Genomic DNA, 6,217 nt, shown 5'->3' with positions numbered 1-6,217 from the left:
AAACAACAACGCCCGGAGATGGACCTTATACGTGGACGAGGCGTCCAGCTCAACTGGTAGCGGAGAAGGATCATCCTAGAAAACGGGGAAGGAACCCTCATAGAAGTATCCCTCTCGCTCTCACTCCCAACATCCAACAACCAAGCCGAGTATGAGGCCCTGCTTGCCGGACTGCGCCTCGTAAACGACTTAGAAGCCGAGGAAATTGAGGTATTCACCGATTCTCAACTGGTCGCATCCCATATCTCAGGCGAATATCAGGTCAAAAGCGAAGCCCTCGCCGAATATATGGCCCTCGTACGAGAAAGACTAACCCGATTCAGGAGTGCAAAAGTAAAACACATCCCAAGGGAACACAACTCCCGGGCAGACATCCTATAAAAACTAGCTAGTACGAGGAAGAAAGGAGGCAACAAATCTGTAATCCAGGAAATATTGCCAAAACCCAGTACTGAATCTCCATCCGCATTAACACTCGTAAACGCGATAGGGGATGCGTCTTGCTGGATGACCCCCGTATATAATTACCTAACTAGCGACCTCCTGCCCACCGATCCCAAAGAGGCCTCCGTAATCCGAAGGAGATCCTGCTCATACGTCTTGGTCGAAAATCGCCTCTACCGACGAGGATTTTCCATTCCCCTCCTCAAATGCATAGATGAGGGCACAGTTCCCCACATACTCCGAGAGATACACGAGGGAATCAACTCGCAACACTTAGGCGGGAGATCTCTCGCCGGAAAGCCCTCTGAGTCGGATACTATTGGCCCACGATGCAAGACGACACCAAGGAATACGTAAAGAAATGCGACAAGTGCCAGCGTTTTAGGGGACATGCACCTTGCACCCCCTAACGAACTCAAGTCTTTGTCATCTCCATGGCCATTTGCGTGGTGGGGCATGGATCTCCTCGGCCCGTTCGTAACCGGGAGCAATCAGAACAAGTATCTAATAGTCGCGGTCGACTATTTCACTAAGTGGATCGAGGCCGAACCATTAGCCAAAATCACCTCCTTAAACGTACTTCGCTTCTACAAAAGAAACATCCTCGCCCGGTTCGGAGTACCCTTGACCATCATCACCGACAATGGCACCCAGTTCACCGACGGGCGTTTTCAAGAATTCGTCACGAAATTAGGAACCAAACAACATTTCGCATCAGCCGAGCATCCCCAAACAAACGGGCAAGCGGAGGCCGCTAACCGAGTAATATTAAGAGGCCTCAAAAGAAGACTGGACGAAATAAAAAGGGGATGGGTCGAAGAGCTACACAGCATCCTCTGGGCCTATCGCACCACCCCGCACTCCACCACCGGGGAGACCCCCTTCCGACTGACATACGGGACAGAGGCTGTGATCCCCGTCGAAATACATGTGCCCTCAAGACGCACCAAAGAGCCCCTCGAAACAGAGGGCAACATCGAGGCAATCAAAGAAGAGCTTGACTTGGTCGAGGAAATCCAAACTAGAGCCGCTCTACGCGAAGCCTCGCTCAAGCAAAAGATCGCCCTAAGGCATGACGCAAAGGTCATCAAACGGGAATTTAAAATAGAAAGCCTAGTGCTCAAAAGAAACCACAAAGATTCCCGAGAAGGCAAACTGGCCGCAAATTGGGAAGGCCCTTATCGTGTCCGAACAAAGACACAAAACGGGGCATATTACTTAGAGAATTTGCAAGGAGAAGAACTCGCTCGACCTTGGAGCGCTGAAAAACTTAAACAATACTACAGCTAAAAACACAGGTGCGGCCTGGTACGCGCCAAGCACCTCTAACTGAAACAAAACGACAGAAGCCTGCTCTCTTAATCGAACAGACTCCTTGTCCTTCGGGGAACCCAAATACCGAGCATCCCCGTCGTAATCATGTACCACGAAGGCAGAACGCCCCGCTCGCGAGGGGACCGTTCACGCCATGAGCCCCGGAGCTCAACACAATGAAATCCGAGACTCACCACACGCCAGGCGCATGTCCCCGGTAATCGACCACAGTTCCACACACTGGGCGATCAAGACATTATAGTCGAGCAAACCTCCCAAATATGCAAAATAAACACACAAAACACAACAATGATACTTTATTCATCATTCCTGAAGATTACAAAATGAACATCGAATGAAAGGGAAACGCTTCACTCCTCCCGACGAGCAAATTCCTCCGAGTGAAGATACTGGTACCAATCTTCATCCCATTCGGTCTCAGAACCATTCGCGTCAACCACGACTCTTACACCAGTCGCCCGAGCACGAGCGTCTGAACTCAAAGAACCATAGGAACGAGAAGCAGGGCCGGTCGAAGCCTTCTTCTTCCCCTTCACTTTCTTCACTCCACGAGAACACGAGGTTGAAGGTACCTTCTTTCCTTCAGCTCCACTCATCCCTGCGAGAAATGAAGAAAGAGAGGTCCATAAGACCTCCTTTTATAAAGGAAGAAAGGGAACATAAAGCTAGGGAAACGAACAAAGCCTTTAATGAATAAAGACGTTGGGAACCAGTAACACACCTCACAAAAACTCATAACGCATGCACACAAGTTCCAAGAAAACTAACAAAAGCGTTAAAAACTAAGTACTTTTAAATAAAGACGGGCAAAAAGCCCGATGATGTGCCCAACTACGGCCATAAAGACCGAGCTGGTAAATATACGTACAAAATAAGAATAGGGGGCATACCCCCCAGAAAATCATTACAAAATAAAGGCTCGCAGGCCTGACACTTAAACACATAAACTGAAAACCTTCAAGCACCTTCTTCAACGAGAACCTCCTCGGCTTCCTGCATCACTGGCTCCTCCCTGAAGACCGGAGAAACAATCTGGTCGCCCTCCACACGATGATAAGGCCCGGTATCCTCGGTCACCAACTCCACCCCAGGATTCTTCAACTTGAGCTGGGCCACTGTAGAGTTATAGGTGTCCTCGGCAGCCGCTACACAATCACTCCCTAGGACCCTGATATATTGGATCAGATCCGCCCGGGTTAAGAGAGCCCTCTCCTCTTCCGACTCGTCCTCAGCAAGAGCCTGAGAACGGCGAAGAGAGGCCTCCCTCACCGAGGAGGACAACATCGTTCCAAATAGAGTCCGAGAGAGTAAGGTGTATTGACCTTGTACATCAGCCAAGGCATCCTCCTTCGCACTCAGCCGAGCCTTCACGATCGCCAACTCTTCGCTCTGCTCCTTCAGCAGCTGCTCTCGGTCCATCAGGGCAGAAGTCTTCATCTTGACATCCTCCTCGAGCAATCTCACTGCTTCCACAGACAAAAGGGCCGAGCGAGCATAGAGAGTAGCCATCTCCAGAACCCGAACCAAGGCTGAAGCATCCTGCACGAGGAACCTTTGGCGAACAGAGGGCTCTAAACCCTCAATGTGAAGGGATTCCGCACGAGAAATGGTCAAAGAGGGCCCACCTTCGAAGAACCGGGGCTGGAGGAAGCACGAAGGAATGGTGAAGATATCAGCAACCTCCTCCTGAGTAAGGTCCACGACCTCGGTCCTCTGTCGCTTGCGACGAACCAATGCATCTTGATCCGACTGTCGACGAAGAGGGGAAGGAAGTACCGTGACCGGCCTCAAAGACTCACCCTGATCCGGAGTCCTAGAAGGGGAGCCAGCAACACCAGCAGAAGACGAGGAAGCACTCGAACCGGCGATAGGGGACCTCTGCACAGTTGCCAACCTGGGACCAACACTCTTCTTAACAACCCCCTTCAGCTTGCTCGCCTGCCTGAGCATCCGGTCATGACGTGCACGATCCATTGATTCTGCAAAGAAAAAGAAAACATGAGAGGCCGGCCCATCGGGAAATCACTATTAAAAAGAAAAAGCTATAAAAAGCGATAAAGACAAAACAAAAAACGGGATAAGGAAGGAAGGGGCAAATACCCAGGTAGGCAAAAGCCCCCCCATCGGTCCCCCCAGCCAAAAGTTCCTTTATGCTAATCACTTCCGGTTTCCTAATAGTTTGCCCATCTTCACCAACAACGGGTACCCCCGACCGATCCACTTTGGCAACAGGAGGAAGCCCTTGCACAAACTTCTGGAGAATAGCATAATCTCCCCGAGCATCCTCATCCAAATATGAAAGCTTAGTAATGTACTGATCGGTAGGGTACTCAAAGTGATCACGGGACCAAAAGAACCGGAACTTATGCCTGCGAGAGGTGACTGGCTCCCCTATATCGTTGAGCACCGGGCGACCGTGGATATCTAGGGTTGGTACTCGAACAAAAACGCTGTCTCGGGCCTCCGAGAAATGTGGGCGGATAAGGAAGAAGCGGGGCTTATAACCCTTCAAAGAATCCGAATAAGACTTAAATATTTTCTTGGATTGCTTCAAGGATACCCAACTGAAGCGACCATCTCGCACCGTGCGTTGCACACAGAATATATAAAAGAACAGAGGGATCGTCACCTCTATCTTTAAATGTGTGCAAACCAGCTCAAATGCTCGGATGAAGGCAATCGAGTTAGGGTGAAGCTGCCCAGGGGCTACTTCCAAATGGTTAAGAATGCCAACCTGGAACTCAGTGAAAGGAACGCGAAATCCCATCTCCCGGAATACGACCTCGTATATTGGAAGCAAATCGGGAGTGTACACGTCACAAATGCGATCCCCTTCGGCCAGGATAAGTACCGACCATCCTTCACCTACCTCCGTGAAGACGTCAGAATCATCTTCCACGAAAAAACTCTCGATATCCAGCGCCTCTTGGTGCACCCAGGCCAACCGGGGCACTTCATGCCGGGCTGGAGGAGTTGAAGACGACGAGCCCGATACCGTCGGACGAATTTCATCGGCCATATTCACCTGAAACACAGGGGAGAATAGTGAATTAGACACTTCAATCTAATCCACCCTTCCACCATCGTCCTAAGTGAAAGGGCACAACAACGGCCCAGAGACCAAATGATCTGCGTCCTTGCCCCCTCCAGAATTGTAAATTCCGAGCAATATGAGACTCGCGCCCAAGAAAAGGGGCAAAAACGCAGGCATATCAGAACGACGCATGTTCCTAGAAGAAATACTCTCAAACAACTATCAAAGTAACAAAAAACTAAACTCAAACGGAGGATTCTACCATAGGTAGCCGTGAACGACGAAGAAACCACCTATCTCCGCCATCCACCACCAGCTTCACCATATACTCTCACCAAAATTGTCCTAAGAATCTACCCTAGCCACATGCAAACGGTTCTAAAATGACAATCGAAGCATAAAATACGGGAAACAGGAATCGAAAGTAAACTTACAAGTACGATTCTGATAAAAAGGTTGAAGAATTGGTAGCGAACACCACATTAAAAGCTCACGGTCGGCAGCAGAGGGAGAAGAACGAAGCAACAAAATTTTAAAAATTTGGGGAAAATGTCAAACCCTGGTATTTATAGGCTGTTAGAGATGTCACATGCGCCACACGTGCAACACTGAAACGGCATGGCCATCATTAACCCTAATGGCCTAGGTATAGGGTAGCCATCATTTCATATTAAATGCGACGTGCCCCCCAACTAACTTCTCCAAAACGTTACGCTTCCTAACTCCCGGCCTGTCCCTTCCTCTCCTCGGAAACCTCAGGCCTATCCCCCTCGGATGCCCTGAGCGCGCGTCCCCGGCAGGTCCCCGGATCAACTTCCTCTAAGTCGTCACTCCCACGAGCAGGAGCAACGACTTGGGGGGCTCCTGTTCTGGGCCGACCCAATCAATCTAATTGGGCCAACCCAACCTCCGCCCCAAGGCGCTTTGGACCACGCATGGCTACCTCCTCCTGACCACTCCGGGCAGACGCTTTGGACAACCGACCACGAGGCACACTCGTGCCCGGCAAATAGCCAGCCCTCGCATCACCAAAATCTCCGCCTTAAAGGACGGAGCCAATTTCGCATAAGGGTACCCTGTAAATAGCACTCTCATAATAGAGGGCAAGGTAATCTTTTCCACCCCCAAATTTTTTCACTTTATTGTACCTTGTGGAATACCTACTTACTTTGGCATCGGGGTGCCTTGTAGGTACAACTCTTTTTTCTCATCAATCATCCCGAACTTTAAGCCTTCATTGTTGCTGGCCATCTGATCCGCTCGGTAAGATCAAACATTAATTCACAATAGCAGAAAAATATTGTTTTTAGATAAAATTAATTTTCTAAGAGTTAAGTTATTTTGTATTATTTATAAACTTTTTAATTATTTACCAAACTTACTTCTAGAATAGAATATCTCTCT

This window comes from Vicia villosa, unplaced genomic scaffold (assembly GCF_029867415.1).
Source record: "Vicia villosa cultivar HV-30 ecotype Madison, WI unplaced genomic scaffold, Vvil1.0 ctg.001069F_1_1, whole genome shotgun sequence".
Classification (NCBI taxonomy): domain Eukaryota; kingdom Viridiplantae; phylum Streptophyta; class Magnoliopsida; order Fabales; family Fabaceae; genus Vicia; species Vicia villosa.
Note: the sequence above shows the minus strand (reverse complement) of the source record.